The sequence below is a fragment of the Equus asinus genome, chromosome 1, assembly GCF_041296235.1.
Source record: "Equus asinus isolate D_3611 breed Donkey chromosome 1, EquAss-T2T_v2, whole genome shotgun sequence".
NCBI classification, from domain to species: domain Eukaryota; kingdom Metazoa; phylum Chordata; class Mammalia; order Perissodactyla; family Equidae; genus Equus; species Equus asinus.
The window spans coordinates 79631466-79646082 of NC_091790.1; positions in this window are offsets into that span (position 1 = coordinate 79631466).

Consider the following 14617-nt stretch of genomic DNA (forward strand, 5'->3'; position numbering starts at 1 on the left):
CACTTCCCCCTCCGTTCCATTCCCCCACCCCCCCTTTTCCCTGGTAACCACCGATCAGATCTCCTTCTCAATATACTAATTTCCACCTATGAGTGGAGTCATATAGAGTTCGTCTTTCTCTGACTGACTTATTTCGCTTAACATAATGCCCTCGAGGTCCATCCACATTGTTGTGAAGGGGTCAATGTCGTCTTTTTTTATGGCTGAGTAGTATTCCATTGTGTATATATACCACATCTTCTTTATCCAATCATCAGTTTCTGGGCATGTAGGCTGGTTCCACGTCTTGGCTATTGTAAATAATGCTGCGATGAACATAGGGGTGCAACGGACTCTTGAGATATCTGATATCAGGTTCTTAGGATAGATACCCAGTAATGGGATGGCTGGGTCATAGGGTATTTCTATTTTTAACTTTTTGAGAAATCTCCATACTGTTTTCCATAGTGGCTGTACCAGTTTGCATTCCCACCAACAGTGTATGAGGGTTCCTCTTTCTCCACAACCTCTCCAACATTTGTCGTTCTTGGTTTTGGATGTTTTTGCCAATCTAACGGGGGTAAGGTGATATCTTAGTGTAGTTTTGATTTGCATTTCCCTGATGATTAGCGATGATGAACATCTTTTCATGTGTCTATTGGCCATATTCATATCTTCTTTGGAGAAATGTCTGTTCATGTCCTCTGCCCATTTTTTGATCGGGTTGTTTGTTTATTTGTTGTTAAGCAGTGTGAGTTCTTTGTACCTATTCTCCTCAAACTGTTCCAGAAAATTGAGAAAGATGGAGAACTCCCTAACACATTCTATGAAGCCAACATCACTCTGATCCCCAAAACTGACAAGGACAACACAAAGAAGGAGAACTACAGGCCGATATCACTGATGAACATAGATGCAAAAATCCTCAACCAAATTTTGGCAAACCGATTACAGCAATACATCAAAAAGATTATACACCATGATCAAGTGGGATTTATACCAGGGACACAGGGATGGTTCAACACCCGCAAGTCAATCAACGTGATACACTACATCAACAAAATGAAAAACAAAAACCACATGATCATCTCAATAGACGCAGAGAAAGCATTCGACAAGATCCAACACCCATTTATGATAACAACCCTCAGTAAAATGGCTATAGAAGGAAAGTACCTCAACATAATAAAGGCCATATATGATAGACCCACAGCCAACATCATACTCAATGGACAAAAGCTGAAAGCCATCCCTCTGAGGACAGGAACAAGACAAGGGTGCCCACTTTCACCACTCCTATTCAACATAGTACTGGAGGTGCTGGCCAGAGCAATTCGGCAGGAAAAAAAAATAAAAGGAATCCAAATAGGTAACGAAGAAGTAAAACTCGCGTTGTTTGCAGACGACATGATCTTATACATAGAAAACCCCAAAGAATCCACAGAAAAACTATTAGAAATAACCAACAACTACAGCAAAGTAGCAGGGTATAAAATTAACGGGCCCCAAAGCATCTTGCTTCCAGCTCTCTGGGAATCTAAGAAACAACTCGCTCTGCACAGTGCTCTAACAGCCTACCGGGAACATCTCTTACAAAGGCCTGTGAAACGCAGTTTCTTTGCGGGCCTGATCTGGCTGAAGTAGAACTTCTGCTCTGGGTGTGCTACATTGCCCTAGAGCTGCAAGGCACAAAGTGCTGCGTTCTTTCCATAGGGGCAGATGGGCCCCAAAGCATCCTGCTTCCAGCAATCTGGGAAGCTAAGAAACTAGTCGCTCTGCACAGTGCTCTTACAGCCTACCGGGAACATCTCTTACAAAGGCCTGTGAAACGAAGTTTCTTTGCAGGTCTGATCTAGCTGAAGTAGAACTTCGGCTCTGGGTGTGCTACATTGCCCTAGAGCTGCAAGGCACAAAGTGCTGCCTTCTTTCCAAAGGGTGAGAAGGGCCTCAAAGCATCTTGCTTCCGGCTCTTTGGGAAGCTAGGAAACAACTCGCTGTGCACAGTGCTCTAACAGCCTACGGGGAACATCTCTTACAAAGGCCTGTGAAACGCAGTTTCTTTGCAGGTCTGATCTGGCTGAAGTAGAACTTCTGCTCTGGGTGTGCTACATTGCCCTAGAGCTGCAAGGCACAAAGTGCTGCCTTCTTTCCAAAGGGTGAGAATGGCCCCAAAGCATCTTGCTTCCGGCTCTTTGGGAAGCTAGGAAACAACTCGCTCTCCACAGTGCTCTAACAGCCTACCGCGAACATCTCTTACAAAGGCCTGTTAAACGCAGTTTCTTTGCAGGCCTGATCTGGCTGAAGTACAACTTCTGCTCTGGGTGTGCTACATTGCCCTAGAGCTGCAAGGCACAAAGTGCTGCCTTCTTTCCATAGGGGCAGATGGGCCCCAAAGCATCTTTTTTTTTTTTTTTTTGTTTATTGATGTTATGATGGATTACAAGCTTGTGAAATTTCAGTTGTACATTTTGGTTAGTCATGTTGTGGGAACACCACTTCCCCCTCCGTGCCCTCCCCCCACCCCCCCTTTTCCCTGGTAACCACCGATCAGATCTCCTTCTCAATATACTAATTTCCACCTATGAGTGGAGTCATATAGAGTTCGTCTTTCTCTGACTGACTTATTTCGCTTAACATAATGCCCTCGAGGTCCATCCACATTGTTGTGAAGGGGCCCATGTCGTCTTTTTTTATGGCTGAGTAGTATTCCATTGTGTATATATACCACATCTTCTTTATCCAATCATCAGTTTCTGGGCATGTAGGCTGGTTCCACGTCTTGGCTATTGTAAATAATGCTGCGATGAACATAGGGGTGCAACGGACTCTTGAGATATCTGATATCAGGTTCTTAGGATAGATACCCAGTAATGGGATGGCTGGGTCATAGGGTATTTCTATTTTTAACTTTTTGAGAAATCTCCATACTGTTTTCCATAGTGGCTGTACCAGTTTGCATTCCCACCAACAGTGTATGAGGGTTCCTCTTTCTCCACAACCTCTCCAACATTCGTCGTTCTTGGTTTTGGATGTTTTTGCCAATCTAACGGGGGTAAGGTGATATCTTAGTGTAGTTTTGATTTGCATTTCCCTGATGATTAGCGATGATGAACATCTTTTCATGTGTCTATTGGCCATATTCATATCTTCTTTGGAGAAATGTCTGTTCATGTCCTCTGCCCATTTTTTGATCGGGTTGTTTGTTTTTTTGTTGTTAAGCAGTGTGAGTTCTTTATACCTATTGTCCTCAAACTGTTCCAGAAAATTGAGAAAGATGGAGAACTCCCTAACACATTCTATGAAGCCAACATCACTCTGATCCTCCAACCTGACAAGGACAACACAAAGAAGGAGAACTACAGGCCGATATCACTGATGAACATAGATGCAAAAATCCTCAACAAAATTTTGGCAAACCGATTACAGCAATACATCAAAAAGATTATACACCATGATCAAGTGGGATTTATACCAGGGACACAGGGATGGTTCAACACCCGCAAGTCAATCAACGTGATACACTACATCAACAAAATGAAAAACAAAAACCACATGATCATCTCAATAGACGCAGAGAAAGCATTCGACAAGATCCAACACCCATTTATGATAAAAACCCTCAGTAAAATGGGTATAGAAGGAAAGTACCTCAACATAATAAAGGCCATATATGATAGACCCACAGCCAACAGCATACTCAATGGACAAAAGCTGAAAGCCATCCCTCTGAGGACAGGAACAAGACAAGGGTGCCCACTTTCACCACTCCTATTCAACATAGTACTGGAGGTGCTGGCCAGAGCAATTCGGCAGGAAAAAAAAATAAAAGGAATCCAAATAGGTAACGAAGAAGTAAAACTCGCGTTGTCTGCAGACGACATGATCTTATACATAGAAAACCCCAAAGAATCCACAGAAAAACTATTAGAAATAATCAACAACTACAGCAAAGTAGCAGGGTATAAAATTAACGGGCCCCAAAGGATCTTGCTTCCAGCTCTCTGGGAAGCTAAGAAACAACTCGCTCTGCACAGTGCTCTAACAGCCTACCGGGAACATCTCTTACATAGGCCTGTGAAACGCAGTTTCTTTGCAGGCCTGATCTGGCTGAAGTAGACCTTCTGCTCGGGGTGTGCTACATTGCCCTAGAGCTGCAAGGCACAAAGTGCTGCGTTCTTTCCATAGGGGCAGATGGGCCCCAAAGCATCTTGCTTCCAGCTCTCTGGGAAGCTAAGAAACTAGTCGCTCTGCACAGTGCTCTTACAGCCTACCGGGAACATCTCTTACAAAGGCCTGTGAAACGCAGTTTCTTTGCAGGTCTGACCTAGCTGAAGTAGAACTTCGGCTCTGGGTGTGCTACATTGCCCTAGAGCTGCAAGGCACAAAGTGCTGCCTTCTTTCCAAAGGGTGAGAAAGGCCCCAAAGCATCTTGCTTCCAGCTCTTTGGGAAGCTAAGAAACAAGTCGCTCTGCACAGTGCTCTAACAGCCTACCGGGAACATCTCTTACAAAGGCCTGTGAAACGAAGTTTCTTTGCAGGCCTGACCAGGCAGAAGTAGAACAACAGCTCTGGGTGTGCTACATTGCCCTAGAGCTGAAAGGCACAAAGTGCTGCCTTCTTTCCTTAAGGGCAGATGGCCCCTAAAGCATCTTGCTTCCAGCTCTTTGGGAAGCTAAGAAACAACTCGCTCTGCACAGTGCTCTAACAGCCTACCGGGAACATCTCTTACAAAGGCCTGTGAAACGCAGTTTCTTTGCAGGTCTGATATGGCTGAAGTAGAACTTCTGCTCTGGGTGTGCTACATTGCCCTAGAGCTGCAAGGCACAAAGTGCTGCCTTCTTTCCAAAGGGTGAGAAGGGCCCCACAGCATCTTGCTTCCGGCCCTTTGGGAAGCTAGGAAACAACTCGCTCTCCACAGTGCTCTAACAGCCTACCGCGAACATCTCTTACAAAGGCCTGTGAAACGCAGTTTCTTTGCAGGCCTGATCTGGCTGAAGTACAACTTCTGCTCTGGGTGTGCTACATTGCCCTAGAGCTGCAAGGCACAAAGTGCTGCGTTCTTTCCATAGGGGCAGATGGGCCCCAAAGCATCTTTTTTTTTGTTTTGTTTTTTGTTTATTGATGTTATGATGGATTACAAGCTTGTGAAATTTCAGTTGTACATTTTTGTTAGTCATGTTGTGGGAACACCACTTCCCCCTCCGTGCCCTCCCCCCACCCCCCCTTTTCCCTGGTAACCACCGATCAGATCTCCTTCTCAATATACTAATTTCCACCTATGAGTGGAGTCATATAGAGTCTGTCTTTCTCTGACTGACTTATTTCGCTTAACATAATGCCCTCGAGGTCCATCCACATTGTTGTGAAGGGGCCAATGTCGTCTTTTTTTATGGCTGAGTAGTATTCCATTGTGTATATATACCACATCTTCTTTATCCAATCATCAGTTTCTGGGCATGTAGGCTGGTTCCACGTCTTGGCTATTGTAAATAATGCTGCGATGAACATAGGGGTGCAACGGACTCTTGAGATATCTGATATCAGGTTCTTAGGATAGATACCCAGTAATGGGATGGCTGGGTCATAGGGTATTTCTATTTTTAACTTTTTGAGAAATCTCCATACTGTTTTCCATAGTGGCTGTACCAGTTTGCATTCCCACCAACAGTGTATGAGGGTTCCTCTTTCTCCACAACCTCTCCAACATTCGTCGTTCTTGGTTTTGGATGTTTTTGCCAATCTAACGGGGGTAAGGTGATATCTTAGTGTAGTTTTGATTTGCATTTCCCTGATGATTAGCGATGATGAACATCTTTTCATGTGTCTATTGGCCATATTCATATCTTCTTTGGAGAAATGTCTGTTCATGTCCTCTGCCCATTTTTTGATCGGGTTGTTTGTTTTTTTGTTGTTAAGCAGTGTGAGTTCTTTGTACCTATTCTCCTCAAACTGTTCCAGAAAATTGAGAAAGATGGAGAACTCCCTAACACATTCTATGAAGCCAACATCACTCTGATCCCCAAACCTGACAAGGACAACACAAAGAAGGAGAACTACAGGCCGATATCACTGATGAACATAGATGCAAAAATCCTCAACAAAATTTTGGCAAACCAATTACAGCAATACATCAAAAAGATTATACACCATGATCAAGTGGGATTTATACCAGGGACACAGGGATGGTTCAACACCCGCAAGTCAATCAACGTGATACACTACATCAACAAAATGAAAAACAAAAACCACATGATCATCTCAATAGACGCAGAGAAAGCATTCGACAAGATCCAACACCCATTTATGATAACAACCCTCAGTAAAATGGCTATAGAAGGAAAGTACCTCAACATAATAAAGGCCATATATGATAGACCCACAGCCAACATCATACTCAATGGACAAAAGCTGAAAGCCATCCCTCTGAGGACAGGAACAAGACAAGGGTGCCCACTTTCACCACTCCTATTCAACATAGTACTGGAGGTGCTGGCCAGAGCAATTCGGCAGGAAAAAAAAATAAAAGGAATCCAAATAGGTAACGAAGAAGTAAAACTCGCGTTGTTTGCAGACGACATGATCTTATACATAGAAAACCCCAAAGAATCCACAGAAAAACTATTAGAAATAACCAACAACTACAGCAAAGTAGCAGGGTATAAAATTAACGGGCCCCAAAGCATCTTGCTTCCAGCTCTCTGGGAATCTAAGAAACAACTCGCTCTGCACAGTGCTCTAACAGCCTACCGGGAACATCTCTTACAAAGGCCTGTGAAACGCAGTTTCTTTGCGGGCCTGATCTGGCTGAAGTAGAACTTCTGCTCTGGGTGTGCTACATTGCCCTAGAGCTGCAAGGCACAAAGTGCTGCGTTCTTTCCATAGGGGCAGATGGGCCCCAAAGCATCCTGCTTCCAGCAATCTGGGAAGCTAAGAAACTAGTCGCTCTGCACAGTGCTCTTACAGCCTACCGGGAACATCTCTTACAAAGGCCTGTGAAACGAAGTTTCTTTGCAGGCCTGATCTAGCTGAAGTAGAACTTCGGCTCTGGGTGTGCTACATTGCCCTAGAGCTGCAAGGCACAAAGTGCTGCCTTCTTTCCAAAGGGTGAGAAGGGCCTCAAAGCATCTTGCTTCCGGCTCTTTGGGAAGCTAGGAAACAACTCGCTGTGCACAGTGCTCTAACAGCCTACGGGGAACATCTCTTACAAAGGCCTGTGAAACGCAGTTTCTTTGCAGGTCTGATCTGGCTGAAGTAGAACTTCTGCTCTGGGTGTGCTACATTGCCCTAGAGCTGCAAGGCACAAAGTGCTGCCTTCTTTCCAAAGGGTGAGAATGGCCCCAAAGCATCTTGCTTCCGGCTCTTTGGGAAGCTAGGAAACAACTCGCTCTCCACAGTGCTCTAACAGCCTACCGCGAACATCTCTTACAAAGGCCTGTTAAACGCAGTTTCTTTGCAGGCCTGATCTGGCTGAAGTACAACTTCTGCTCTGGGTGTGCTACATTGCCCTAGAGCTGCAAGGCACAAAGTGCTGCCTTCTTTCCATAGGGGCAGATGGGCCCCAAAGCATCTTTTTTTTTTTTTTTTTGTTTATTGATGTTATGATGGATTACAAGCTTGTGAAATTTCAGTTGTACATTTTGGTTAGTCATGTTGTGGGAACACCACTTCCCCCTCCGTGCCCTCCCCCCACCCTCCCTTTTCCCTGGTAACCACCGATCAGATCTCCTTCTCAATATACTAATTTCCACCTATGAGTGGAGTCATATAGAGTTCGTCTTTCTCTGACTGACTTATTTCGCTTAACATAATGCCCTCGAGGTCCATCCACATTGTTGTGAAGGGGCCCATGTCGTCTTTTTTTATGGCTGAGTAGTATTCCATTGTGTATATATACCACATCTTCTTTATCCAATCATCAGTTTCTGGGCATGTAGGCTGGTTCCACGTCTTGGCTATTGTAAATAATGCTGCGATGAACATAGGGGTACAACGGACTCTTGAGATATCTGATATCAGGTTCTTAGGATAGATACCCAGTAATGGGATGGCTGGGTCATAGGGTATTTCTATTTTTAACTTTTTGAGAAATCTCCATACTGTTTTCCATAGTGGCTGTACCAGTTTGCATTCCCACCAACAGTGTATGAGGGTTCCTCTTTCTCCACAACCTCTCCAACATTCGTCGTTCTTGGTTTTGGATGTTTTTGCCAATCTAACGGGGGTAAGGTGATATCTTAGTGTAGTTTTGATTTGCATTTCCCTGATGATTAGCGATGATGAACATCTTTTCATGTGTCTATTGGCCATATTCATATCTTCTTTGGAGAAATGTCTGTTCATGTCCTCTGCCCATTTTTTGATCGGGTTGTTTGTTTTTTTGTTGTTAAGCAGTGTGAGTTCTTTATACCTATTGTCCTCAAACTGTTCCAGAAAATTGAGAAAGATGGAGAACTCCCTAACACATTCTATGAAGCCAACATCACTCTGATCCTCCAACCTGACAAGGACAACACAAAGAAGGAGAACTACAGGCCGATATCACTGATGAACATAGATGCAAAAATCCTCAACAAAATTTTGGCAAACCGATTACAGCAATACATCAAAAAGATTATACACCATGATCAAGTGGGATTTATACCAGGGACACAGGGATGGTTCAACACCCGCAAGTCAATCAACGTGATACACTACATCAACAAAATGAAAAACAAAAACCACATGATCATCTCAATAGACGCAGAGAAAGCATTCGACAAGATCCAACACCCATTTATGATAAAAACCCTCAGTAAAATGGGTATAGAAGGAAAGTACCTCAACATAATAAAGGCCATATATGATAGACCCACAGCCAACAGCATACTCAATGGACAAAAGCTGAAAGCCATCCCTCTGAGGACAGGAACAAGACAAGGGTGCCCACTTTCACCACTCCTATTCAACATAGTACTGGAGGTGCTGGCCAGAGCAATTCGGCAGGAAAAAAAAATAAAAGGAATCCAAATAGGTAACGAAGAAGTAAAACTCGCGTTGTCTGCAGACGACATGATCTTATACATAGAAAACCCCAAAGAATCCACAGAAAAACTATTAGAAATAATCAACAACTACAGCAAAGTAGCAGGGTATAAAATTAACGGGCCCCAAAGGATCTTGCTTCCAGCTCTCTGGGAAGCTAAGAAACAACTCGCTCTGCACAGTGCTCTAACAGCCTACCGGGAACATCTCTTACATAGGCCTGTGAAACGCAGTTTCTTTGCAGGCCTGATCTGGCTGAAGTAGACCTTCTGCTCGGGGTGTGCTACATTGCCCTAGAGCTGCAAGGCACAAAGTGCTGCGTTCTTTCCATAGGGGCAGATGGGCCCCAAAGCATCTTGCTTCCAGCTCTCTGGGAAGCTAAGAAACTAGTCGCTCTGCACAGTGCTCTTACAGCCTACCGGGAACATCTCTTACAAAGGCCTGTGAAACGCAGTTTCTTTGCAGGTCTGACCTAGCTGAAGTAGAACTTCGGCTCTGGGTGTGCTACATTGCCCTAGAGCTGCAAGGCACAAAGTGCTGCCTTCTTTCCAAAGGGTGAGAAAGGCCCCAAAGCATCTTGCTTCCAGCTCTTTGGGAAGCTAAGAAACAAGTCGCTCTGCACAGTGCTCTAACAGCCTACCGGGAACATCTCTTACAAAGGCCTGTGAAACGAAGTTTCTTTGCAGGCCTGACCAGGCAGAAGTAGAACAACAGCTCTGGGTGTGCTACATTGCCCTAGAGCTGAAAGGCACAAAGTGCTGCCTTCTTTCCTTAAGGGCAGATGGCCCCTAAAGCATCTTGCTTCCAGCTCTTTGGGAAGCTAAGAAACAACTCGCTCTGCACAGTGCTCTAACAGCCTACCGGGAACATCTCTTACAAAGGCCTGTGAAACGCAGTTTCTTTGCAGGTCTGATATGGCTGAAGTAGAACTTCTGCTCTGGGTGTGCTACATTGCCCTAGAGCTGCAAGGCACAAAGTGCTGCCTTCTTTCCAAAGGGTGAGAAGGGCCCCACAGCATCTTGCTTCCGGCCCTTTGGGAAGCTAGGAAACAACTCGCTCTCCACAGTGCTCTAACAGCCTACCGCGAACATCTCTTACAAAGGCCTGTGAAACGCAGTTTCTTTGCAGGCCTGATCTGGCTGAAGTACAACTTCTGCTCTGGGTGTGCTACATTGCCCTAGAGCTGCAAGGCACAAAGTGCTGCGTTCTTTCCATAGGGGCAGATGGGCCCCAAAGCATCTTTTTTTTTGTTTTGTTTTTTGTTTATTGATGTTATGATGGATTACAAGCTTGTGAAATTTCAGTTGTACATTTTTGTTAGTCATGTTGTGGGAACACCACTTCCCCCTCCGTGCCCTCCCCCCACCCCCCCTTTTCCCTGGTAACCACCGATCAGATCTCCTTCTCAATATACTAATTTCCACCTATGAGTGGAGTCATATAGAGTCTGTCTTTCTCTGACTGACTTATTTCGCTTAACATAATGCCCTCGAGGTCCATCCACATTGTTGTGAAGGGGCCAATGTCGTCTTTTTTTATGGCTGAGTAGTATTCCATTGTGTATATATACCACATCTTCTTTATCCAATCATCAGTTTCTGGGCATGTAGGCTGGTTCCACGTCTTGGCTATTGTAAATAATGCTGCGATGAACATAGGGGTGCAACGGACTCTTGAGATATCTGATATCAGGTTCTTAGGATAGATACCCAGTAATGGGATGGCTGGGTCATAGGGTATTTCTATTTTTAACTTTTTGAGAAATCTCCATACTGTTTTCCATAGTGGCTGTACCAGTTTGCATTCCCACCAACAGTGTATGAGGGTTCCTCTTTCTCCACAACCTCTCCAACATTCGTCGTTCTTGGTTTTGGATGTTTTTGCCAATCTAACGGGGGTAAGGTGATATCTTAGTGTAGTTTTGATTTGCATTTCCCTGATGATTAGCGATGATGAACATCTTTTCATGTGTCTATTGGCCATATTCATATCTTCTTTGGAGAAATGTCTGTTCATGTCCTCTGCCCATTTTTTGATCGGGTTGTTTGTTTTTTTGTTGTTAAGCAGTGTGAGTTCTTTGTACCTATTCTCCTCAAACTGTTCCAGAAAATTGAGAAAGATGGAGAACTCCCTAACACATTCTATGAAGCCAACATCACTCTGATCCCCAAACCTGACAAGGACAACACAAAGAAGGAGAACTACAGGCCGATATCACTGATGAACATAGATGCAAAAATCCTCAACAAAATTTTGGCAAACCAATTACAGCAATACATCAAAAAGATTATACACCATGATCAAGTGGGATTTATACCAGGGACACAGGGATGGTTCAACACCCGCAAGTCAATCAACGTGATACACTACATCAACAAAATGAAAAACAAAAACCACATGATCATCTCAATAGACGCAGAGAAAGCATTCGACAAGATCCAACACCCATTTATGATAACAACCCTCAGTAAAATGGCTATAGAAGGAAAGTACCTCAACATAATAAAGGCCATATATGATAGACCCACAGCCAACATCATACTCAATGGACAAAAGCTGAAAGCCATCCCTCTGAGGACAGGAACAAGACAAGGGTGCCCACTTTCACCACTCCTATTCAACATAGTACTGGAGGTGCTGGCCAGAGCAATTCGGCAGGAAAAAAAAATAAAAGGAATCCAAATAGGTAACGAAGAAGTAAAACTCGCGTTGTTTGCAGACGACATGATCTTATACATAGAAAACCCCAAAGAATCCACAGAAAAACTATTAGAAATAACCAACAACTACAGCAAAGTAGCAGGGTATAAAATTAACGGGCCCCAAAGCATCTTGCTTCCAGCTCTCTGGGAATCTAAGAAACAACTCGCTCTGCACAGTGCTCTAACAGCCTACCGGGAACATCTCTTACAAAGGCCTGTGAAACGCAGTTTCTTTGCGGGCCTGATCTGGCTGAAGTAGAACTTCTGCTCTGGGTGTGCTACATTGCCCTAGAGCTGCAAGGCACAAAGTGCTGCGTTCTTTCCATAGGGGCAGATGGGCCCCAAAGCATCCTGCTTCCAGCAATCTGGGAAGCTAAGAAACTAGTCGCTCTGCACAGTGCTCTTACAGCCTACCGGGAACATCTCTTACAAAGGCCTGTGAAACGAAGTTTCTTTGCAGGTCTGATCTAGCTGAAGTAGAACTTCGGCTCTGGGTGTGCTACATTGCCCTAGAGCTGCAAGGCACAAAGTGCTGCCTTCTTTCCAAAGGGTGAGAAGGGCCTCAAAGCATCTTGCTTCCGGCTCTTTGGGAAGCTAGGAAACAACTCGCTCTCCACAGTGCTCTAACAGCCTACCGCGAACATCTCTTACAAAGGCCTGTGAAACGAAGTTTCTTTGCAGGCCTGACCTGGCAGAAGTAGAACAACTGCTCTGGGTGTGCTACATTGCCCTAGAGCGGAAAGGCACAAAGTGCTGCCTTCTTTCCTTAAGGGCAGATGGCCCCTAAAGCATCTTGCTTCCAGCTCTTTGGGAAGCTAAGAAACAACTCGCTGTGCACAGTGCTCTAACAGCCTACGGGGAACATCTCTTACAAAGGCCTGTGAAACGCAGTTTCTTTGCAGGTCTGATCTGGCTGAAGTAGAACTTCTGCTCTGGGTGTGCTACATTGCCCTAGAGCTGCAAGGCACAAAGTGCTGCCTTCTTTCCAAAGGGTGAGAATGGCCCCAAAGCATCTTGCTTCCGGCTCTTTGGGAAGCTAGGAAACAACTCGCTCTCCACAGTGCTCTAAAAGCCTACCGCGAACATCTCTTACAAAGGCCTGTGAAACGCAGTTTCTTTGCAGGCCTGATCTGGCTGAAGTACAACTTCTGCTCTGGGTGTGCTACATTGCCCTAGAGCTGCAAGGCACAAAGTGCTGCCTTCTTTCCATAGGGGCAGATGGGCCCCAAAGCATCTTTTTTTTTTTTTTTTTGTTTATTGATGTTATGATGGATTACAAGCTTGTGAAATTTCAGTTGTACATTTTGGTTAGTCATGTTGTGGGAACACCACTTCCCCCTCCGTGACCTCCCCCCACCCCCCCTTTTCCCTGGTAACCACCGATCAGATCTCCTTCTCAATATACTAATTTCCACCTATGAGTGGAGTCATATAGAGTTCGTCTTTCTCTGACTGACTTATTTCGCTTAACATAATGCCCTCGAGGTCCATCCACATTGTTGTGAAGGGGCCAATTTCGTCTTTTTTTATGGCTGAGTAGTATTCCATTGTGTATATATACCACATCTTCTTTATCCAATCATCAGTTTCTGGGCATGTAGGCTGGTTCCACGTCTTGGCTATTGTAAATAATGCTGCGATGAACATAGGGGTGCAACGGACTCTTGAGATATCTGATATCAGGTTCTTAGGATAGATACCCAGTAATGGGATGGCTGGGTCATAGGGTATTTCTATTTTTAACTTTTTGAGAAATCTCCATACTGTTTTCCATAGTGGCTGTACCAGTTTGCATTCCCACCAACAGTGTATGAGGGTTCCTCTTTCTCCACAACCTCTCCAACATTCGTCGTTCTTGGTTTTGGATGTTTTTGCCAATCTAACGGGGGTAAGGTGATATCTTAGTGTAGTTTTGATTTGCATTTCCCTGATGATTAGCGATGATGAACATCTTTTCATGTGTCTATTGGCCATATTCATATCTTCTTTGGAGAAATGTCTGTTCATGTCCTCTGCCCATTTTTTGATCGGGTTGTTTGTTTTTTTGTTGTTAAGCAGTGTGAGTTCTTTATACCTATTCTCCTCAAACTGTTCCAGAAAATTGAGAAAGATGGAGAACTCCCTAACACATTCTATGAAGCCAACATCACTCTGATCCTCCAACCTGACAAGGACAACACAAAGAAGGAGAACTACAGGCCGATATCACTGATGAACATAGATGCAAAAATCCTCAACAAAATTTTGGCAAACCGATTACAGCAATACATCAAAAAGATTATACACCATGATCAAGTGGGATTTATACCAGGGACACAGGGATGGTTCAACACCCGCAAGTCAATCAACGTGATACACTACATCAACAAAATGAAAAACAAAAACCACATGATCATCTCAATAGACGCAGAGAAAGCATTCGACAAGATCCAACACCCATTTATGATAAAAACCCTCAGTAAAATGGGTATAGAAGGAAAGTACCTCAACATAATAAAGGCCATATATGATAGACCCACAGCCAACATCATACTCAATGGACAAAAGCTGAAAGCCATCCCTCTGAGGACAGGAACAAGACAAGGGTGCCCACTTTCACCACTCCTATTCAACATAGTACTGGAGGTGCTGGCCAGAGCAATTCGGCAGGAAAAAAAAATAAAAGGAATCCAAATAGGTAACGAAGAAGTAAAACTCGCGTTGTCTGCAGACGACATGATCTTATACATAGAAAACCCCAAAGAATCCACAGAAAAACTATTAGAAATAATCAACAACTACAGCAAAGTAGCAGGGTATAAAATTAACGGGCCCCAAAGGATCTTGCTTCCAGCTCTCTGGGAAGCTAAGAAACAACTCGCTCTGCACAGTGCTCTAACAGCCTACCGGGAACATCTCTTACATAGGCCTGTGAA